Source organism: Pholis gunnellus (genome assembly GCF_910591455.1).
Source record: "Pholis gunnellus genome assembly, chromosome: 12".
In the NCBI taxonomy this organism is placed as follows: Eukaryota; Metazoa; Chordata; class Actinopteri; order Perciformes; family Pholidae; genus Pholis; species Pholis gunnellus.
In genome coordinates, this window is record NC_136539.1 from 20,627,506 (window position 1) to 20,652,622 (window position 25,117).

Sequence of the window (25,117 nt, forward strand, 5' to 3'; positions counted from 1 at the left end):
TTTACCGAGCAGCTGGAGGTCTTCGTTATGTGCAGTCCGGTTGCTTAGTGTTTTGCACGTTTATGCACATCTAAATATCCGCGCACTCGCACGTAGAAATGTGTGCCCACGTGCATTTAAAAAAAATGCTAACACGCTTGTATGCACACACACACACACACACACTCCTCTGCTGCTGAGTCAGCACGGGCCGGCTATTTTCACAGGCTGGGCCCTCGCCCTTTGTCTTCACCCCGATATAGCTCCGATGTCTCTGGCTTTTGATGTCTGACGTTTTTACCACTTGGCTAATGCTAACATTAGTGTTATTAAAACAATAACAGAGTGATGAGATTTACAGGCTATGCTGTAGACGCATGGGCGTGAGATAGCGGGAGGGTTATTACCGTAACCCGGCCCTGTCATCTCCTGCATGAGCTGTCAGCAAAGAGTGTGTGCCAGACTGTCTACGTCTGTGTGAAAATGTGTAGGTCGTCAGCCATCCAGAGGTTTATTCAATCAAAGGACACACCCATGAGCAAATTCATAACGAATATGAAAGCTATCCTAACGGGTCAGTTGGTTCAGGCACATACAATGTCAGCCCAACAGGTTCAAATCCACCCCCTCTCTCACTCCATCAAGTACAAATCTTTTGACATCAGTGACCCCTCGGACCTTGTACTTGTCTCTTTTGACCTGGCTTCAGCACCATGGATAGCACATCTAAATCTGACCTTCAATGCCTTAAAGGGCATTGGGCATTAGCTCTGGGCATTCGTTTTGGGTATGTGGACAAGATCTAAGCGTGGAACAAGCATGTTACCACCGCTGAGCTGCTGAGGAGCTTCACCTCCAAATGCTCAAGTGCCAACAGATCAGACTGTGGTTGTACTGGGCAGCTTCCAGGTGTGTAAGTGTGCCTACAATGTGTGTGTGTGTGTGTGTGTGTGTGTGTGTGTGTGGCTGTGGTCAGTCAAAATATGAGTGTGTCCTCATATAAACTACCATTTGCAACGAACATTTATCAAGTATAGAAAAGCGAATATTATTGTTGCTTTTCATGAACAAATTCCTCATTATCTGAAGAAATACCCAGCAGTCTGCGCTGCTGTTGGCACATCAGAGAAGCTTTGAGCCAGCTGACTCTCACAAGCTTTGAGCCAACAACTGGCCATCAGTGCTGAAACCAGAAGAAATCTGAGCTCTGATTTCATAGAGATTTGGAAATATTTGAATGGAAATTCACGCTCACAATACACTTTAACTAAAACACACTAATATGTGATAAGATGTTGCTGAATTCAGGAATAACTCATCACAATAATCCCAATAAAAAAAAGGTCCAGCAGATTCTCAGTGAGTTCAGCAATATGATTTCTAGTGTTGTTAATGTCAAAAGATGTAATTTAATGGAGATGTTATAGTCAGATCATTAAGTTATTTCCACACAATGCCGATACTAGCTTTATTTAAACTAAATAAATAAATAACCACCTTAAGGTTCTATGCCTCTGTAAAGGACTCTTAAGAGGTTATGTGATTATTTCCTCCAAACCTTTTACTTTGCAAGTTACCCAAGTTAATCACTTCCTGCTAGCTTTTATTTTGTAAGTGCCTTTTTACGTTTTGGGTCTTTTATTTTGAAGTCCTTATGGCCAGCGGAAGCAGAGCCATATCTCGTCTGAGTATGGTAGCTTGACTTAGCTTCAAGCTAAGAAAGAAATTTACGGTACAGACTGAAAGGAAAGGTGACATGAAATATATTACTCTGCAATATATTTTCATAATTAACGTTTAAGCACCTAGCTGGAACGGGAACAAGGTATTGTGTGTTTATTCTGTTTTATTGTATTACTGTTTCAACTAGATGCTAATGTTAGCTTAACGGGTATAGCAAAATGACTCAGCTGTAATTTTAAGCTAATACTAGATTTCGGTTTTACATATGCTGTTTATATACATGAGAAAATGTTTGATTAATGCCCCATGTATATTTAAATGTAAGCCACTGAATGTTTAAACTCGTAAGAGCTCACTCATGTTTTATCTGTTTCGTAGCTCTTACGGTGTTTTCTGGAGAAACATATATTTCTGTTCATCAAAGGAAGGATGAAAGTTGAACAAGAATAAAGGCCTCTGGAAATATCAGTAAGTTTCACCATTGTCCGGCTGGGGTCCGCTACAGCCTCCGCCAACCAGGCAAGCTGCAGTTCACATCCATGTCTGTCCAAAATGTCGTCTCTTTATAAATGTCACCTCTTTAGACATTTGCCAGAAATTGTCAATTCTTGAGTTATTGTGAGGTCACAGTGACCTTTGACCACCAAATTCTAATCAGTTCACAATTCAATCTTATATTTAATTACTTATATAATTACTAATATTAAATGAACATGTACTTACTTTGAAAACTTTGAAAACTTACTTTTTTTTTGTTTGTATTTCTACACCAACTTCACTAAAAGGGATTCTGTTTTCTCTTACTGGTACTTAATATATATATATATATATATATATATATATTAAAACAATGTTGTTTTCTGCAGATTTTCAAACATTCTTGAAATGTGTTGGAATATAACATGAAAAGAGGCCGAATAACCCTTCACACTGGATGTACTTCCCAACATGGATTCATAGGAATCAGGTTTAAAAATCTGAGACAAAGAAAAGAATTACTGTTCTGTCACTGACAAAGTGTACTGTATTGTATTTTATACAAATGCCAACACTCTATCTTGAGTGTGCATGTGGTCATGTATGAACACACAGGCGATGTGATATCTATATATTGACATTATTTATTTATTTGTGTTTTTATTAAGAATCGGAGTCAGAAACCGTTTAGTACGTTACACGTACAAGGAATTTGATTTGGTGAATGGTGCATAACGATAAACAATGAACACAGTGCAATGATCAAGACATCATTTAAAAATAGAAACATATTCAACTTTACAGTAAAATATGGTACACAAACAAACAGATAACAGTACTTTAAAACAAGGTTTATTTCATGTATTCATACTACTGGCAGTGGCAGCTTGTTAAAAACCTTGTGAGACACTTCTTACAGGATGTGAAGGGTTCTGACTCATGTAGACTCCACGTGCACCGTAGGCTATACTTTCCACAGTCAGCTGTGCAATGATGAGGCTCGTAGTTAGTGAAAAGTACTTCATTACATGAAAACAAATGATCCATTATGCAATGATGGGCTATCAAAAACTGACCTTCAGCTGAACATAACTGAAATGCAGTCTACAATCTGCCGTCCGAAAAATTGTTGCTCCACATTTTGCTCCATGCGAAGCTTAATTTGCACTGATCACACTTGAAGGAACCGACCCGAAATCACCCAATAGCAGGACAGAGCAGTGGAGCTTAAGTCTGAATTGGGCAAAACACACATCAAAGCACATCCTGTAACATGACCAATTACCTTGATCCCACTGTATATTAAACATGTTAAAGCTTTGAGAATCGAATACAAAACAACTATAAACAATACAACATGGGGATCATCACAGTTTTATTAAATGCAATATTTTCCTTTCAATTTTGATTGCATGCCTTCAAATTCCTATTGCCTTGAATAGAATCCTCCAGTATTCAGGGTTCTGATCACTGGTTTTAATCAAGGGACTTCAAATTACTCCCAGAGGAAGAGGGAATGTTAATAAAGTTAAAAACAGGAAAGACTTACGCCAATAGACACAGACAAGACAGGCAGACACACACGCACACACACACACACAGATGCATGCATCCATGCAACCACACTCAAGTATGTGCGCAATACCTCAAACACACACACACACACACACACACACACACACACACACACACATAGATACACACATGCACGTACAGAGGGAATCCCCAGCCATGATGCAGCAGCAATAACTCAGGGTTAATCCCTGGATAAAATGTGTCAGATGGATCAGTTCTTCCATTAAGATGTGGTGACACCTGGACAGAATAACACAATAATCCTCATGAGGACACCTGCAGCTCAGTGCCCCCGATGTGATCAAGCCAAAGCCCCCAGTATTAACCGACTATTGAAAAGAGGCACAGATACTCTTTAGATATCCTGAAGATGAATTAAGTGTCTTGTTAACATTTGAATTTGTCCTTCGTCTGTCTGTCTGTCAGTCAGTCAGTCAGCGGGTCTGATCTGTGATGCAGTGACGGCAGGGGGATGACTCAGACGAAAGGGTTGAGCCAGGACAATGTCAGAATATGAGACCTAAATCAGCAGAGGCTCCCAGACTTCCCAAACCACCAGCAACAACAAGCAACACACCCAGAATTGAGACGAGCTGGAATGTCATTCATATGGTGCTGATTTCATGCCTCGCTCCCTTCCTCTCCGAGTTTCTTTTTCCGTCCCATGTCGAGGAGTTGTGTCGGCTGCTTGGTTGTTTGGTTGGCTGAGTTGTTGACTCAAAAGATTTGTTGAACGACCGGTCGTCATGTTGCTGGTTGGGAGGTTTGCTGGTCATAAGGTCAGGGTTGGTTGACCCTTTGGCAGGACAGTGATAGTTGATCGGCTGCCTCGTTGAATGTTTTTTAAAGTAAGAGTCATTATGAGGTCCCTTTAATAATATGCTGCTTTCAAAAACATAATATCATTTTCTTTATCATACTATTGTAGTGAATTTTCCTCCATCTTATGTAACAGCATACTTGCATGAATATGTCCTTACAAGGAGCAGGTGTATGGAAAAAGGAGGGCCCATGGAGGAGGCATGTCCAGATGTTTATATTATCGAACAGGCCTACGATGGGGGGCCGGAGGCCCATGTCTGAGACAGGTTTTTGCTGGGGATCCTATAGAACGGTATATCCTCTCCTTCAGAAAGGGAGTGGACATCTTCTGTATATAAGGAGACAAACTATCTCCGGACGGGAGAGTCATTTTGACACTATTTATTCACAATTGCTAAAGCCTAAAAGACCGTTGACCCACTCCGCCTGCTGTTAACCTGACAGTTGCATCTCCACCCATCATTAGCACTACTTTCAGTCAGTGTGTAAAGTGCACATGATTGGCCTATTAAGTCTGTATTATATATATACACACATTACAGTCATTTAAGCAGACATTTTTATCTATGGGAGCAATTTTTTAGCAGAGCCAGAGACGGGGATCGAACCGCCGATCCTCTGATTGAAGGACGGCCCTGCTTTCCACTGAGCCAAAGTCACCCTAATATATATAAATATATATATGTAATTTGAATATTGTTGGGTTTTTGGACTGTTGGTTGGACAAAACAAGCAATGTGAAGACTGGCATACTTTCAGGTGCATTTTTATTTATTTATTAATTGACTAAACATTCAATCTATTAGCCGCAGATTAATCATTGATCATATAATAGTTGCAAACTCAAAACTAAGCGAACCGTGGCTAAAAAGCTAGCTCTTCATGGTTACCATAATGGATGTGGCCACTTCCAAATTGAAATGAGCGCAAACCTTTGATTTGATTTCCTCTTTTATTCCTTAAGTCCTGCATTAAAGACGCAGTTAGAGGCTCAGCTCCTGCTGCAAACAGTCTGCTGTTTAGTTCTGCGATGAAACAAAGCGAGCCAGACATTTAGAATCAATAATTCTTGTTCCTAAAATACTTCTAAAATAATTGTTGAAGCCCTACCGGGTGGCTCGTGAGTCATGTGTCATGTCAGTTGTTTGATTGGTTGGTTGAAAAACGAGCTCATTATCTCCCCGACTGACCCGTCGTCTCGTCGGCCGGTCCTCGGGTTGGTTGTTTGTGTTACTGCGCGGCTGATTGTTTGATTGTCCAGTGGGTTGTAGCGAAGCGGTCATGGCCGGCTGGCTGTTTGTGTAAATTCTAAATATTATAATCTGGACAATTCTCGCATTGTGTAACAAATTACGGAGACAATACAATTGTTGGTTGTAATATATAATAGATTGCAGTAGTTGCATGCTCTCTTTAGGAGTGTATTGAAAAGAAAGAGCAGTTGCCTGGGGGCCAACCAGTTGAAGAGGAGGGGAATCTTCTATCTCTGCATCGAGGAGCAAAACAAGTCGCTGCAGTTGAAAGACGACGTATTAAATGGTGACCACAGGCCACAGGCAACTTACCAACATGTTTTACTTTCCACAACTCAAATGAAAAAACTTCCCCTTTACACTCACATGGAAATCAGTATCGTGATTGGCAATCTCTCTGACTCTTTGTCAAACCAAGCCGATTTTATCTTTATCTTTATCTCGGACGCTCAAATATGATTTGAGCAGCAGTTTTCCAGCAGACTTCGATATACGACCGCACAACACATGCTAACCACCAACACGCTGCTTTACCGAGAAGTTCCTCAGCCTATCTGTCAGGTCCATATGGCTTTATACATCTAAATCTCATTTCATTAAAATGGCTCCTGCTGATTTTCCCCGCTGTCAGCGAATATTTAGACCGACGGCTGTTTGGGCACATCGGGAGATGAATTCTCGTATTACATTGTGGATAATGTGAAGAAGGGACAGTGGGCCAAAGGTCTGTCTATCTCCTTACAGATGTGTTGTTGGAGGAATGTATTGTTGCAGCTTGACGGAACATTTATGCAATGTTACTCTTTGTTGAATGACTTGAAATATGGGTTAAAGCTCGACACTTTAATCTCGTATGAGAATTGGCAGCATTGGCATAGAAGTTTCTTGAAAGCAACAATGACAGAACAGGTTAATCAGGTTTATAAAGAGAGCGCTGTGGTTGAAAGTGGACTTGGAACAAGATCAGGAACGATGAGCTGTCAGGAAATATTTGGAGGTTGAAGTGCTGTTGCACAAACTCCAACTGAACAGGCCAAGGTTCATTGTGCTCACTAACGCAATGCTTGTATTGCCGCGAGCACATCCACCGTATGTTCAACTCCACTTTAATAATCATTTTGTCCTGCTGATGAGAAGTCTCTTTTATTCATTTGATCAGTCTATCTTTATTAATTTGCACAAGTAAGTAATAAGTAGCAATACAAAACATACTGTAAGTGATTAAATACAACATATTTGCTTGGGAAGCAAAAATGGGTGAAAAACAATGAGATAGATATAAGATGCATATGTATATGTGAATTGCTGCAGACAAAACATGCCATGCAAAACGTAGAAAAGGTAAAAGAGAAAAGACCACTTCTTACAGAATCAGAGGTAGTTTTCCTCGTCAGATAAGTTTGAAGTTTAGATTTGAAGCGGAGCTGAGACGGGCAGGAAGCTCACATGGTGCTCAACATCGCTGCGCCGTTACTTCAGTTCGTGTTCCTGGAAAAACACTCAGGCTTTTTGTAAACTGAAACCATTTGATTATATACAGATGATATCCATTTATGTTTGTGGTTAGTTAAGATGACCTCTGTGTGTATTTTATGTATTTATTTTACAATGGGGTGTTTTCTCTTCATATGCAAATGAGCTTTGATGACAGTAGTCTTGGACTGTTCCGGTGTATCTTTTAAGCGTGTCCCCAGACTTTCAAGCATTTGTTTTAAACATTATTTTTTTAATGTTTTTTTTTAAAAGAGGCCACAAACCCACCGCGTTTTATTAACAAGCAGCCCAGAAGTTGACCTTTAAGAGGATCTCTGCAGGAAACTGTGCATTGCGTTGTTTTTCCATGTATCTGTGGAGACAAAAGGCCTGAGAAGCAGCACACATGGAGTTGTGTGCAGCTGAAGAGGTTGGTTCTGAGATCCCCATTGTGATTTTTCAGATTTATTGTAGTCCAACAGTAACACATACTTAACTAATTATCAGTTTATACGCATGTGTTTTTTGGCTCTCTGCCCGGATCTGTTCCTTTCAGTTTCTTGATAATCTCCTGCGTGTTTGATTCTGTGCTTTCTCCGAGCATTAACCATGCAGATTTTTTTAACATAAAATATGAAAAAACGCTAGAATTCTAGATTGTTTCATGTGCCAGCTGAATTGAGTTTTATCATTTGTATGGTTTGCCAGTAGACTAAGTGACTTGAACTGAAACTATTTATTTTCTGCTGAACAGCAGCCAAGAGATCTAATATGAGGCTGAAGCTGCAAAGTCTCCCCCACCAGTTCATGATCCATGTACCTGCAGGTAAGTGACAAATGTAATAAAAAAATATGCCGTACCAAATCTTTTTTGTCCATAAAGATTTTGTTGCTTACAAAACAAGACAAAAGATTGGGAGTGTACGTGCAGAACATGAATGGGTCAGCAGTGATGGAGTTACATGGAAGACAAGAAATAAAGAAACGGTATCGGCGTTGTTTTGCAGTGTAGTTGTGTCAGTCGTATATTATAAGTATGATGAGGATCTGATTTCCATTCAAACTTTTCTAGCTTATTTTACAAATTGTATTTTTAACTTTAGGCTTTTAGGACTAAACTATATTTTTGTCAAATTAAAATGTCAAGTAATTTCAGGTAAAGTTGGGGTTTCCGAAGTGCGGACATGCCCAAACCAATCACAGAGTCGCTAACGTTTAGCCGCTAACGTTTAGCCGCTAACGTTTAGCCTCAACTTCGATCCAGGATCATCCTCTGGAAATACTACACAGTGAATGTACAAGCAGTAAGTAGGGTTGCTAGTAGGGTTGCTACTTACTGCTTCTTAAAAAGAAGAACACCAATTTCCACAATACAACAATTTCAGACAAATGATACAGATTTGGTGTGAAAAGGCCTAAACACTCTGTCACTACTGTAGGTATATAAACTAGTTAGCTGGACGTGCTAACAATAGCCATTTACGTATGAGCAGATATTTTTTGTTTGGCAAACACAACAGTATCTTCCACTTTTAACTGGACAAGAAAAAGTGTTTTCAGATGCGTTTGGTAAATTGGATTGCTGGAGTGTAAACTCATTTGAGCAAGCTCACAAGCTATTTGGAAATATGAATCACTGACCTAAACAAATCTGTTAATATAGGAATTTAAAAAGTGATCATATGCTTTTCCTGATGCAGAGTATTTGTCAGAAACCACAGTTTCTGTGACGATTTGGACCAAGTTGAACAGATGTTTGTTTGGGGGAAACATCATTAGCTCAGACGACCCTGTTCACTTCCTGTGACATGAGAAACATCCTGTCACAGGAGCCTTTCAACCCACACTTGTCCCCGAGTGGCAGATTATTCCAACATGTCATAAACAACGGCGCACAAAAACGCTCTGCCCTGTATGAAAAACGTTTGTATACTATTGTCTTCACTCAGTTGACAAAATAGAGACTGTCATTTCTATTACGGTGTTCTTTCCTTTGCCTTGAATCATAGTTATCTGATTACATTCACTGTCACGCATGGCATTTTCTAGATTTATAAGCAAGTCTGTAGTCTGCAGCAGTTAAGAATCGTAAAGTAGACACTTGTGGCTTGTCGCTTTGATCACAGCGGCATGATTTTCTCTAAGTCCTTATGCAATCCCTTGTGATTCTGTTTCTCTTCTCACTTAAAGTCTTACTTTCATTCCCAAAGTGCATTTCATCACCGGTTTCTTACGCGCTGCTCCTACCACGACTTGTGAAACCGCGTGGACAAACAAATGGGCTCGAGCTAGCCGGCAAAAGCAGTCTTGACATTTGTGCAAAAGAGCGAGATGTTTTAAAGGAGGGGAAGGCAAGCACATGCACATACACTTATACAAGAGGACACACACGGAGAGCTAGTAAAAAACTTCCACCCACAGGGTTATTGACATGGGTTCGTTCAGCTCTGCCAAACATCCTTTTACCAGAATCCAGTCGACCTCGGGATGGGATCAAACTCAAATACCGTAGTCATTGCTGGATTAACCGGCAGCAAGACCGCATTTCATAGTTGGAGGCGATGTGTGCATTTTGCCGGAGATGTATCACCTGAGATGGAAGACCCTATTTATTCTTACTTAATCCCTGCACTGATTGGAAACAAACATGTCATGTAGAGCCATTTCCCTGCAGCGAATCGTCAGATTGTCTGCTGCAAACCACAGCAGCGGCAGCAGATTAGAGAGAGGAATCCAGGAATCAACAACCGTCTGTCTGTGTGGTGTGTTGGGGTTAACGTCAGTCTGGGAGAGGATCACACATGCACACACACACACACACACACACACACTTTGATATACACGGGATTACATACACGCGCACACACACAAACAGCTGTTTGGAATTACATAGTCAGGGTGACGAACTCACTGACAGCAATGCGACTCATGCAACATTCAAATACAGATGAGGATGTGGGAAAACACACAATATTCATAGATTTCTTGTAATCTCTCTTTGATGTCTGCATGTGGAGTGTTGACTGCTGGCGCGCTGTTTAAGACCATAATCTAACAAACAGGTATCTATTTCTACCAATCTGCCAGAGCGGCGTTCTTGAAGTTGCAAAATCAACAAAATGTTGGGCAGTTTACAGGAAAAACATCTCAGCGGGAAACGTGGTTTGAGGTATCAATCAATCTCCATCAGTGTTCCATCCTTCACCAGAGTTTACATCGCTGGATGTAAAAATGTTGCTCAAACTCAACTCTTACCGCTTTGGCGTGCTGATCACCGGTCTTTGTTTTGGATGGACTGACACCATTCATCATATTTCTTTGGGTAGGATGATGGATAACTTTAGGGATGGTTCTGAAAGACACACCTGACAGAGAAGCTAATATCGACACTCGACGACCAAGCCAGTAAGTTAGGGTCATGTGAAACATCAGGCGGCTGAAGGTGAGTTTGTTTAGATTGGGAGGATTAACACTGAAGACCTGACAGAACAAGTGGCATTCACAATGCTTCAATCATTCGAAAAGGGTGTCGATCAAGAACCTTGACCCAGAACGGAACGTACAGATTCTACAGACGGACTTTCAATTGATTTGGAAAGAAATTGTAGTGATTTGAGTTGATCTTCGACCTGAACACGGTTGCATATTATTCTAAGAGTTTGGGAAATAAGATATAAGTCAAGACTTTCAAATACTGGGGAGGATGTTTTGGTCAAAGCTTCTTTCAAGCAACATATCCTCATACAAGACAAGATTTTTTGTGTGTTCTCCTACAAATATCCAGCGACACGAGCACTCCGCATGCCTGCGTAAGCCCCCGCAATGCAGAATCTGTTAGGCAACAAAATTACCAATGTTTATGAACAGATCGTGCTTTGGGTTAAATAAGTACTTTTGTTTCAGAAGTTACAGAAGAAAATTCAAATAAGAGATTCAAATAAGTCACCATCGACCTTTAGTTTCACACGTGACACGAACACTTGTCTCCTGAGTGAAAGTCCTGTTGTTTGTTTGACTCGTCCATCAACCACGACGACAGCCTCACTACATGGACTTTGTAGTTCTGTATGCTTGGAGGCAGACCTGCACATGCTGGCTCACAATAAGATGGGCTATATACAAACTACACTGCATTTCTCTCCTATTTCTCATGTTTTATGCCTGTTTTGGTGAGTTACACGTGGAGAGAGCAGCAGGTTTTGTGGGCTTGGGTGGGAGGACACGGTCAGGAGCAACAACAATCGACACTTACCTGCAGGTACCTACACAAAGTTTGACCTCTGCATTTAAACCACCCAAAGCTAATTGGGCCTCGATACTGTGGAAAAAGCATTGTTCACACATGTCAGGGTTCAGGTTGATTTGCTCGTTTCATAAGAAACAAATTAAGATTTCGTTTGGTCAACAGAAAAAGTTGAAGTCTTTTGTCTTTTGTGTTTTCTTGATAGTCGAGAGCACACAACGTTTAAATCCCACACTCCAGAACTTGGCCTCCGGTTGGATTCTGATCCAGTAAGTGTTTGTTCCACGGCCAGTCAGAAGTAGGCAGTAGCTTTACTGTAAACACAATTATGCTAACTGTGGCAAGATTCAGAGACCACATGAAGGGAGACAGGCTCTCACGCAAAACACTCGCTCAGGCACTCTCGCACACCATACTTACTCACTCACTTACACACTCATAAACCAAAACATGCATCCGCACCTGCAGTCTCACGATACACGGACCCACCGGCTGCTCACATGGACGCACACACCTACACACCATAAACAACTTCCTCTGCGGCCGGTGTGATTAGAAATCACCCTGAGAGAGTACAATGAGGGGGGCCGGCCCCCTCGCTGTGCACACACACACACACACACACACACACACACACACACACACACACACACTGATACCACAACAGACGATGGATTTACTGACCAAACACTCCACAGGAGGCCGCAATGATGGTGTCCAGAATTATCTGCAGGAGCACGAATTCATAAACACACACACACACACATGTGGGAGTAAAGAAAATAATTTGATAGCTAACGACTGCACGCAAGGTGATTCACACATGCATTAAATTGCTGTGTCCCTCCTAACAACACACACACACACACACACACACACACACACACACACATGATGCCCAGTGTCTCACCTCAGGCAAGCATCTTTTTCATTTACAGAATAACACATCATTCTTTCCACTGTGGGAGTGGGCTGGGCTCTTTTTGGTTTCAGAGTCACTGTATAGTCCCTCAAGCCAACACACACACACACACACACACACACACACACACACACACACACACACAGAGAGAGAACCATGTTCAACCTTACACACACCCTCACGCCACACAACTGTTATTCCTCTTAACTGTCCATTTAAGGGAATCCTCAGGCGACGTGTTCCAGCGATATTAACACTCCTTACCTCGCTTCAGTGACCGCAGGCAGGCAAACTGACAGATTTATCTTGATCTCAATTAGTTTAAACAACGTGCAGATTAAAACTGACAGAAGGGGAAAAGTTCAGATGCCCTGGCTGTGCTATGTGTCACTGCCATTGCTAAGCCTCCTTGTCTCGGCCCGTTGACGCTGGCCAGACATTGATCCAGATTGGCTGGATGTTTATTGAACGTCGTTAGCGGGTTTGACATTTCCCACAGAGCGGGTGAATTAGTTTTATTATTCACTGCGGAGTCCAGCGAAAGGCTGCGTTCAATCAAACAAAAACCGGCGTGAGGATCCTCTGTCTCGTATGAGAGCGCCACTTGAGCTGGAATGCAGCTGCAGACGTCACTGCTGTCCAGAGTGACTTCACTTTTCTCTGTACCAAGAACAGTTGCATGCAATGCAGACTCTACAGGCTTACGCCTTTTAGATTGATTGTCCTCAATCTTATTGTGGTGGAGTGCAAAGCTGGCCGTGCCGACGCCGCTCGACACGACATGAAGCGCTCCTCGGGGCTGCAAAACTTTTTTATTTTGCAGCTGCAGCTCATAGGGTAGTGAAAAAAAATCTGTGTCAGAGATAAACCGAACGGCACTTTGAAAGGGAAACCGCACATCTGCAGTTTTTCTTTAGAAAGGTTGTGAAAGCTGACACCGCCCACGGATAACCAAGTACTGTCCTTGCATTTCCTCTCCTGCTTCCTGTGTCAGATGTGGCTTTTACACTCAGTGAAAATGAGACGAGAGTTGCAGAGACTTTTCAAGAACGTATAGTTACTGTGAGTTCAAGTGACCTTAAAAATGTCACGGCTAAACAAACATGTGGCAAGAATTGATCAAAAATCTGTTCTTTTATCTACTATCTTGGTCTTGAGCATCAGATATTCCGTGCAATAAAGTAAAATCTGTTTTTCCTCTTAGTATCTGAGACACTTGGCTCGACATACACACGAGTGATGTCGTTTTTTCTTCTCGAGAAAACAATAGCAAAGTAGCAGATGCAGCGATTTGCTGTCCACTGCCACCAATAGATTTTAAAATAGGCAAAGAGGCTAATCTCTTACTGACAGTTGCCTCAGCAGGCCAGAATGCAGCGCAACCACAACACAATTGAAATGTTGCGAGGCTGCCAGCACCACTATTGCGCTTTCTGAACGTTACAAGTTTCCATCTGTTGTCTCGAACTTGTTGAAAGTAACTCTCAGAAACCGGGGAAATCATGAACTGAAGACGTGGTGGGGGGGAATATGGTCACACCTGAAGAGAGGATTGAAGATACTCGACAACTTAATGTTTCCTGGAATGCAAAAACATCACAACTTGATTGTATCTCACATTTAAAAGGCATCCACAGGGTCGATTTCACCATAAAGATAAAAGGGACAATTAGGAGAAAGGGTGTGACACTTCTCAAACAAAAGTGGTTTTGAAATCTGTCTTTCCACCGATCCCTGGTCCAAGCGCAATGCTTCATTTCTCTGCTCGCACAAACTCGGCACCAACGACCGGATAATGACCCCAAAAACCGCAAAATGCAAATCAACCCGCTGAGTCAAAACCCATTTCTCAACTAAGACTCTGACGAGCCTTGCGCAAGTGGTTGCCACGGCTCTACATGTCAACAGGCAGCAGACTGGTACCCAAAAATATCTGGCTTTTCAAGACAAGCTAAGTCTTATACCATTTGATTTGTCCTCCCAATAATTGCAAGAATTACACAGCATTAGTTAAGCCCGTCCACCCATTGTGGTCATGGAGCTGCAGACGTGAGTTGGGGGAGGACGAGGGCTTTTACTTTAGGAAATGACGGCGGAGTCGAGCTAGGTGTTACGTCTCCGACCTCAGAAGGATTTGGTGGATCTCGGACGGACACGTTTCTGGTTAAGACTCCTTCACAGAGGAGCAGAAGGCCAGGAAACACTCGCTCATGCACTCGTCATGTGTCTGCTTGTGTGTGTGTGTTCGAGGGGTTTGGCTGCGTGGTTGTGGTGCAGATCTCACTTCTGAGAACGACACTGGGCATTAATCACCTTTGAGGGTGTAACGTATTTTTCCGTTGTGTTTCTGTTGCAGGTGTATACGTGTGTTTCACACACACACACACACACAGACACACACATACGAAATGAACAAGATATTGAGAGAGAGAATAAAAGCATCCACAAGCAGGCCTACACAGCACCTCCACATCTCTGATTCATCGACCACACTGACATTTAATTAAATCATAACAGAAATAGAATGTATACATACGTAGTGAGGTGGTTGTTTGTGCTCCGTATGCATGTATCTAACACGAACCCTTAAAAAGAAATTAGATCCATTGTAAATATCATTGATATTGAGTTATGATTTCATAGATACCAAATACTTGATTGTGGATGTGCTCCACAGCACAGATTTCCTCACGTTCCTTATGGCAGCGGTTCTCAATCTTTTTAGAGTCGCGCCCCCGCAGAACAATCAGGTTGGTGTTCGTGACCCCGAGGCGCCGGTCACTGTGGACTTTTTCTCACCCCGTAAAATGTGAAGGCACACTTCCTCATATCACACACTCAATAAAATCTAGATATTCTAAGGCACATGATATCACTGGTACAGGCGACTCCCCCGGAAATGATCTTGCAACCCCCTCGGGGTTCCTCATCTTATGGAACCTATTCTCACGCCTAGTTTTAGCAGATATGCAACAATAACGGTTTCAAAACCCAGGAAAGAACATTTAAATACTTCCTCAGAACATGTCAACGGAACATTCTCATAACTTCTTCCGATTGTTCAGGCGACGCTCTTGAAAGCCAAAAACTTCAGAAACATCTGATTTACAAAGACAATAACCCCAGCGTAAACACAACAAAGGGACGCAGGGCGGGGCAGGCGGTGAACCCAGTCGCAAAGCTCATCAACGTTCCTGACAGAAAAGTATTTGCATAATGTATCCAATCAAGTCTGGTAAGATGTGACCACAAGAACATATACATCACAATTACGCTGTAGCGTCCCATGATTTATTGTATGAGATGGGTCCAGTGAAATAAAGCTCTTTGTGCGGAGCAGTTGGACAGACGGAGTCTTAGGAGACCTGTTTTGGTAGGAAGACCATAATTGCTTTGAATTGGCCCTTGCGCAAAAGCAGCCTGCTACAGTGTGCTGAGAAAGCATTGTAGTGCGTGAATGTGTGTGTGTGTGCTCGGTGTGTTTTCTGTACGCGCACGCGAGACTGCGCCCCTGCAAGCGAGGGTTTTGTTCTGCAATCTCCTGACTTGATGAAGTGGGTCCGCCGAGCCAAAGCGTTGCTGAGAGTTCAGAGTCATCAGCGAGGATCCTAGTGAGACAGCGAGCGACCACAGGTTTGGTCAGGACATGGTCAAGCTTGGGTCAGGGCCGGGTCCGAAGGGAATGGCTATATTAAGTCACTGAGTTTGTTTCAGGGAATGTTTCTAGGGAAAGGAGCTGACCCGCGTGTTTTTTGGGTTCACGGTACTGTAAGTTGTTTGTGTTATTCTTTCTGTTGCTCCTGAATCAAGACGCTTCTGGACCGCTGCGCTCTCGCAAATCATTTTTGATTTCAACGTGAGCAATTTGGGTGTTTGGAAATGTTATCAGGCTTCTGTACAAGAGTATTTGTACAGTGCTAAATCTCTCTGAGTCATTCCTGTTTGACCACACAAACTGGGCAAATTGTTTTCCCACAGAGGTTTTTCGTATTCCATTAATCCTCGGTAATGTGTGACTTGATATGGAACGTTTCTACTGCGCCACGCCGCTGTTACACGGGACCTTTATTAATGACGACAGGGGAGCTACTTGTCGTTTGCCTCTGTTTTAATTGAGTTGCATGACATCATTTGAACAAAAAAGATCGTTGAGTTCTGTTATCTCTATAAATATACATGTGTCAGAGGAACAACCAGCCGTGTGCTTCATGTGCACATTCGCAGTCCCGTGGGATTTTCCCGAAGTTCTTTCCCAGACTCGGGGGGACAGCTCGTGTACATAACATGCTGCAGCACAGAAGGTAAAATGCCCATCCATTCATGAGGAGGACCTCCAGTGTTGTCCTAACCTCCCATTAAGCACCATCAATCTGTCACCGTCACAGCCTTGTTACTGTAAGGTCTGTTCCACTTGAAACAAGCCTCTAATTATACTCCCTGTCGACTCCCACTGGACCACATACTGTACGCTGCGCTAACCAGCCGCACTGCACTGTAGGTCTGCATCCACAGGCAGTTTGCAAGCATTGTCATCTCGCTCTCTGTCTGTCTCTCTCTCTCTCTGTCTCTCTCTCTCTCTCAATTCCCAAACCTCCACTCAGAATAGCATTATAGAACCAGCCACAGCACAGATTTACGGGCCGATGACGTCGCTGTGGAAGTGACATACAAAAAGACTAAACATGCCCACCCGTTTCTGTGTTTTGGGGTCGTGGGGGCTCAGGATGCGAAGCTGAAACCTGAAACAACTCTCTCTGTCTCCGCTCTGCCTTTCTGGGGTCTAGAGACGAGTGGGAATCGACACAGTGGCCCTGAAGTGATTAGTGGTTTCAGTCATTTTCATCCCACTGCAATGCATGTGTGTGTGTGTTTGTTTGTGCCGGAGTATAAGCAATAAAATAGAAACGGGGCACCGGGCAAACCAGTCTGTGGGTGGAGGAAACTCAGAACCAATCCGATGATGACATTGCCTTTGGTCGCACTGTTGACGGTTGCTAAGCTTGAAAGCATATATTTTGGCTTTTTGCACGAGGGGCCAATTACCAGAAACACGTGTTACTCCAATACCCGCAGAAACGTTTGACCTGTGTGTGTTTTTGAGTACATGCCATCCTGAACCCGGCAGCCTTTCACCTCACTTTCCCCCCACAGTATCTGCATCTTTTCAGCAGCTGAACTTGTAACTTGCCGTAATACTGGAGATTAGACAGGGAGACTGCCATTATAAACACGGTGAGTCATGTTCATTAGAACTAAATGGATGCACAGACCAGTCCGAGGTCACGGCATTTGGCGATTCAAAAAACACCAGTTGACGGACCAACTCCCCTGTCACAGGCTGTGTAGTTCTTGATCCACACACATCCGTCATCTACTGTTTGCGGCCACTCTGCTAACTCTGACTGATATTTCTATGGCATTACTTGCATTGCAATTATAGCTAAAGTTCTCGGGTTTATTCCCTCCGGTCACATTTTTATTTCCTATGGATTTGTGGCGCAAGGGAAATGCAGTCAAGACGGAAAACCGTGTCACGGACTTGGACGGTGCGAGTGTGTGAGAGAGCTGCATCCAAAAAGTCAAAAGGTTTCAGCTAAAGCACACGCGTGTGTATTATCGCACTACTCTACATTTCCTAGCATGTCACCGAGTTATGCATAAGGCCAATAAATCATCATTACAGGGTAATATCTGTGCTCCGACCCCGGATTCGTCTGTGTGATAGATGCTGGATGAAGCAAGGCATGTGCAACGCAAGACGCAACATGTGGACCACACAGGAAACTACTGAGGATGAGGAGCCAGAAACTCTGCATACCTTTGCGTCAGGATCCCTCGTATTTCTCCCAGCTCCAAACATGACCTGTTTGTCTTTTTCTTATATGGTTTTATGTGAAAACTATTTTTTTGGGGGGGGGGGGGGAGTTATGTTGCTTCTGCTGACGATTTATGGATTTTTTTGAAGGGCGCAGAGTGTGTGAATGCGCTCCAGCGGATGAGTGTGAGCAGAGTGTGTGGGAGCGCACAGGACATGTGAGTGTAAAGTACAGCTGTCAGCGCTATCGGGCCAACAGTCAAGGAGCGCCTTCACTGCCCTCCTTGTGGAGCCAATTTTCCCTCAGGAAGCGAAGTGACTCAGTTGTGGTTTGACATTGTTTGTGAGTGTGTGTGTGCGTGTGTGTGTGTGTGTGTATTGTGTAGCATTGTTGAAGTATTTTTAGGTGTCTGCGTGATCGCGTCCCAGGACGGGCGAGCTTATCCTCAGGTCAATCTGAGGTTTGCCGGTATCCTGCAAATGTACCTCTCCCTCCTCTCAGTGGGAAATGTTTTATGACGGTCGGTACAGACATCACACCACTACGCCTCATATGTAAAGTCTAAGAGGAGCGTGCAGGGTGCTATCAAAACCAAAAAACGCACAGTGTTGGTCTCGTCTGCTGCAGGAGGAAACATTCTTATGTTTGTATGCACGTTCAGGCCAAAGTCAGCCAACGACAACTTGAAGGTTGGAAATAATCTAAAGGCTCTGTATACTCGAATCACAAAAAAAAAACCTTCCTCGCTTACCGCTAGTGGTGGCAAACTATGCAGATAGTTTTGGTTTTATTTGCTGAAGTTTTGAAATATCCTGCCGTGAGATTTCTTACAACACCCCCGAATACAATGGAGGTGACTGGACTTCTGCCCGTGGTGTTCAACGTGATGAAAAATTACAATTGAAAAGCTATTCCTAGAAAGAATGTCATGGTTGATGATCCACAGACCTCATTGTGAACAGTTTTCATTGGAACTACTTTCTCCTGAAGAAATGGTCCCAGTGCACGCTGCCCAGTGAGGTCTGTGGATCGCCCAGTGTAACCAGGACATTGTCTTTGAGAAGACATATTGCTGCACATTCTTTTTCCAAAAGTCATTTTGGCAATTCTGTGAGTGCCAACAAATGAAACTGCTGTATTGTGGTTGTGGCAGAAAAGTTAAAGAGGCTGGTATCTTAAAACCGAAAAGAACATAAATCATAAATGAACTGCATGGCTAGACATCACTACGCTATACAGGAAGTCATTCCTGTCAGCTGACATCACTAATGAGTCTCCTGTGTGGAAAATTTAACATGACAAACTGTCCACATGCATGACTGTTTATATGACTTCATTATCTCTGTTCATCCTGTAATGTCTGGTCATTCAATAGATATTTACTCTCTGCTTGCACTTTTAGATTAATACAATAACGGTGATTTTCTTTGCTTATTTCTAGTATTATAGTCCAATACTTTTTCTTTATCTCTGTCGAATACGTATACATTTTTACCTGTAAAAAATACATCCATGTATTTTACATAGCTGTACATAACTGTGTGTATAAATAGATGATTGTATAGTTAGTCCCAATATTCATCAATACAATTCCAATGAAGGAACTTTTCCTATGAAATATCTCAACACTACTTGAATTATTGGCACAGAATCTGGCACATACATGCATGGTTCCTAGAGAATGTAGTTTTAGTGAAATGTCGAAACAGCTATTGAATGGATTAACCATGAAGTTTGGTTTAGACATCCGTGTCTCCCTTTAGGATGTATTGTAATCACTTTGGCGATCTTTTGACTTTTCATCGAGCACCGTCATCAGGGCAACATTTCAATGTGTCCAGTTCGTGACCAAACACCGGCAGCCTAAGATGTACTTTGTGTTAATGAGCTAATAAGCTAAACTTAGATCAACTAGTTGATTTGTTAGTTAATACAAGGAACTTTTATTTTGTGTTGATTTTTTTGCGTCCCTGTGGATAAAAGCGACAGTGTTTCAAGAAACCAGAGTCCCTTTAGAAAACCTACATTTTTTTGCAGAAGGTTCTGACACTCTGCGCTGCCCACCAACCCGGCTCTGGGTTGGTGGGCTGGTGGCACCGCTGGAGTCTTGAGTTTCGGATTAACCTGCACATCGGAATCCAACCCAGTGGCACAGATGATAGTATAATATGGAAATCTTCTCGCTGGTCTCATTTACTGATGTAGGTCATATAGAAGCATCAGTATCAAGCTGAGATTTGTCTTTCATTACCAGTTAAAAGTTCCTTGTAGTAACTTTAGGCTTAACCTACTAGTGTTGATTACACAGAGCTTATTTATGTTTTTTTGTTGTCTACATTTTTGTATGTAATTAAGCCGTTTGTCGCTCTAATCTTAGCTGGCTGTGCATCTCACTTGTGGTACTTTTTCTGGGTGACCAGATCTCTAAAGCTGATCAGCCCAAACATTTCGGATGATATATAAAAATCTATTTTTTTTCTGCTGAGATCAACTCGACTTAGATGTTATCGTCATCAGAGCTTTGCCAAATAGAAATATGCAAATGTGCCGGACCACCTTCTTTGGCTTGCCTCAAAGCGCAGCACTTGTCTGGCAGAGGAACAAGGCGGATGTGTGACTTAAAATCTCTCACATTGCTGGTCAGGCATGAGCTCACATTGTAACTTGATGCGAAATATCCTTCCAAGTAACCACTGTAAAAACAAATGGTGGTGATTTCAGACATATCGAGACGCTTTATGCTTTTCAAACCAATACTTAATATTCTCCAGAGATTCATGGCTGTGTGTGACTGCCGGGGTGTTTCTGAAGTGGACATATTTTAATGTATTTTTCACCCAGAAGTTTTGGTGTGTGTGTGTGTGTGTGTGTGTGTGTGTGTGTGTGTGTGTGTGTGTGTGTGTGTGTGACACTACAGTATGAGGTGACCTCATTCTGACTATGAACCGCTCTCTGGGAATCCCCCAACTCCCAACTGTTTGTAGGCCTCTGCATTCATACATGCGCGCGTGTGTGTGTGTGTGTGTGTGTGTGTGTGTGTGTGTGTGTGTGTGTGTGTGTGTGTGTGTGTGTGTGTGTGTGTGTGTGTGTGTGTGTGTGTGTGTGTGTGTGTGTGTGTGTGTGTGTGTGTGTGTGTGGCTCTGCCATATGCTGAGGTAATGACTGTCCTCATGGGGACAGCTCATCCTCACAACCACTGGGTGGTCCAGTGGCTTAAACAGCCACAATTGCTTGAAGAAAAAGGTACGACAAGTGGGGTGAAACAAAGTTTGAAGTTGCCTCAGTGCTGCAGCTGTAAGATTGTAAAACACGGAACCCCAAACTAATTCCTTAAACAGGCTAAAATGTTTTGTTTCAGCCCTGAGGCCCACTGGTGGAAGCTCAGCTGTAATGTTTATTGCAGCTGTGGGGCCTGGCAGTAATGTATGCAAGCTCAAGCCTTTGAGTTCATTCAAATAAATTCTGCTTTCATTTGATCTCACTGGAGTCCATTTATCACACGGAGACACACCCAGTGGCTATCAGGGGGGAAACGGAAGACCTGCGAGGAGGGTATCAGCGTGAGAGTGATTCATCTCGGTTCAACATCAACAGTGTACCAACGCTGGTGACCAGACAGGAAAGGATCGGTATTCCTCACTCCGGAGGGAGTGATGTGGGTGTTTTGTGCGTTTTACCTCCACATGTGTCAGTGTAGTTACTGTGCGTGTGTTTGTTTTGTGCGCTTTGGGTGTTGCACAGGCAAAGGTTTCCCCGCTTTGAAGCGCTGGGAAAGAATCTGCCTCCTCCTGCACCTGCCCCCCCCTTCTTCCTCTCTGCTGCTGGACCCTCCACCAGCTGCAAGACCTCTCCTCCTCCGTTCTCTGAACAGAGAGGATTGTACCACACGTGGGGATCAGAAACGTGTACTCCTACCTACAGGCCAAAGTAGGTCAACTGCCAGGGCCTTCCGAAATGACTCATGACTATGAGCATTCTTTTTCTTCTCTGCCATGGCCGTGGTTGAGGTTTGGTTAGACTAAAACTACAAGGTTGAAGTTTCACAAAGTACTTTTTTGTGACACATATTCACCTTTTGAGTAAATATGTTGAACTTGTTAGCAAACTGTTGTTTATTTACGCATCCAGCAATTACAGGGCAACATGATGATTCACTTGGGAGTCATGTCTTCGGTCACCTGGCAGATATAAGTTTAATATTCACTCGCTTTTAGCTGTTTATTGCTCTCCACCATCTTCTGAGGGGAACGTCTGTTTGCTGTTTGTAGCGGGGTTCATACAGCTTTTACTGGGAAAACGACGCTAAGAGAGCGGTGAGAGTGAACCAGAACAGTACGAGTTGCGGGTCGGACGGCTGAACAATGAGCTGGAACTCACTATAAAGCTCTGTAAAGCCAGAGGGGAGCTGCTCATAGATATTTCTCCATCAGTTCCCACATGGACTATTACGACCTGTCATGTTACAAGCAAACACAAAGATTAGCGTCTTATCCTCACTTTAACATGCTAAGTTGCACAACAGCTTGGAGGATTTCAATTTCTTGGTTGGATGATGATGCAGAAAAAACAATTCTGCTCATTAGTGAGTCATCTATCCAAGCCTTCTGAGCTGCTCAGCTCTCCAGAGGACAATTAGTAATAGAGATCAGATGATGATTCATGTTTATTATTATGATAATAAACATGAAGTCTGACACTTTGGGACTTTTTAGAGCATTTTATTTTTCTCTACAGACTTTTTTAAGGTTGCGTTGATAACTTTCTTTACTTCGATCTTTCTTAGTCTGGTTGTCTGAAAACAGACAAACGGGGGAAACACCCCAAGTGATGAACACTGAGCAGGAACATTAAAATGTAGGAATCCCTTCAGGACCAATACATAGTGCACACACAAAGGTGAATGCTTGAATGCTTCCAAGGCATTGTCGCAGAAGCTTGATCAGCTGGAGTACCCGCCGTATGAGCGCAACGTAGAGCGGCGGGGCTTTAAGAGCCACAGTGAGAGCAAACATGAGAGCAACTCTTATATGAAACAAATACACAAGAAGAAAACAAATGTAGTCCACAACTTTACCATTTTTGGTTCATTGCTTCTGCTCACATCAGTGTTCTTTCCATCTGACAGATACACAATCGCCACTATATATCACTGCTGTGTTGAATTGTGCAGCATCTATACTCTTTTCACCTTTAAGTTACCGCGTATTATTGCGAAAGACTCACCCCAGTTCCAAGGAAATGTAAGAAACAATAGCTCGACATGTCACAGTTCAGCTTCACTCCCTCTTTATCAGGCTAAACGCCCTTCACCTGTTCACTCACCTGTCACTGATCATTAATCAAGCCACTATTTAGACTCCTGCCTCCCAGACACACACTGACAGATTGTTCTTCGGTTTTTCCATGCCAGACTCTCCAGCACTCTTTCCCGGACTGATCTAAAACCCACCAGCCTTCTGATCCTGACACTGTTTTACTCTGCCTGCTGTGCCTGGAAGTTTGAAATAAAAAGCCAAACTTCCCTGGAATCTTGTGTGTTGCATTTGGGTCCACATACTACCGGTTACACGACATAAACCGCGATAGGTTTCAGCAAGTCGGAACAGCCGAATCAAATGTTCCCCCTGATTAACTCTCTGGTCTGATGAGGTGATTCCTGCGATAAGTGTGAACAAACATGATGTGTTTGTTGAAGTTTTGCACTTTTTTTTATACTTTCCTACACTTCTCTCTATCAGTCCATGTAACAAATTCGAGGGGATTTCACTGTTCTTTCCAAATAACTCGGTGAACCTGCTTCCTGGAACCAGCCACGGATCGGCTGCGCTGGATCCCAGAGCTGTTTCCATTTGAGCTGATTGAACTGTCCTGTAAGAGAGCCGCACGGCCTGAGGAGACATCACGCGATACCTTCCCACGCCCGCGTCTCATCAGCTCACGGACAACAACTGAACTGTATTGATTAGGCGACGGAGAAGTGGTGTGTCCCCCCCCACCTCCGCTCACGTTCACACAGCCAGTTCATTTCAAGATTTTTCCTCTTTACTTGATAGCGGTACACATCTGAATCTAATGATTCCCCACCCACACTGAACTCTAACCTACAATAACTAAATCAGGTTTTTTTATTCTTACTTTGGTAACCCAAATAAAGCTGTTCTCCTTAACATGTTAACACACACTGCTGCATTATATGGAGACATCACAGTATCACAATAGTTATAAATATATGGTTATGTTTATCACCAATAATACAAATACACAGAACATTTTCTCCTCTTCAACAAGGCCCAGGATCCCCTTCCCACTTGTATCTCTGTATACATTGCACACATTCTTTAGACTTCATACTGTGAACTGCTGCAGAGCTTTATTGTTAAACGTAGTGTAGTGTACATATTTTAATAGTTTTTTATTGTACATTGTTCTATTCTATATTTATGTTTCTTGACTTTTGCAGTGCTTGTTTTTATTTTTCTCCTATGTTTATTGTTATGAACCAAAAGGCAAATTCCTTGTATGTGAAAACAAACTTGACAACAAACCTGATTCTGATAATAATAATTATAATTGTTCCTATTGGCCGTTGCTGCTATATTTTAAAAAGTCCAGATTTCTTTTACAGAATTGGGGCTCTCGCTAATCTCCAGCGCAAAGACATTTGCTGGATGACATCAGCAGAGAAACGCCTCCTGCATGACTTCATGCCGGAGTAGAAGGGGATTTCTGGTCCCCCGTGTTGAGAGGCACCACCCTTTGTTCTCTGTTGCCTCGGTCAGGTGATAACCATCTCTGCTGTCCGGCCTCAGTGCTGTTATGAGGCTGACGTTTACGGCTTCAACAGCCGCTCTGTGCCAGCTGCCCACCTGGAAAC

At 42.9% G+C, this 25,117-nt stretch overlaps 1 long non-coding RNA gene across 2 annotated transcripts; it reads left to right on the top strand.

Annotated features, from left to right (window-relative positions):
• The first annotated feature begins 1,717 nt into the window (after window positions 1-1,717).
• On the top strand, window positions 1,718-25,116 carry LOC306704438. 2 transcript variants are annotated; one of them, XR_013767311.1, is made up of 3 exons: window positions 1,718-1,804; window positions 2,041-2,130; window positions 24,869-25,116. It is a non-coding gene; the product is annotated as an uncharacterized lncRNA (long non-coding RNA). The 2 variants fall into 2 exon arrangements; XR_013767312.1 differs by lacking the exon at window positions 24,869-25,116 and adding an exon at window positions 8,017-8,074.
• The last annotated feature ends 1 nt before the right edge of the window (window position 25,117 follows it).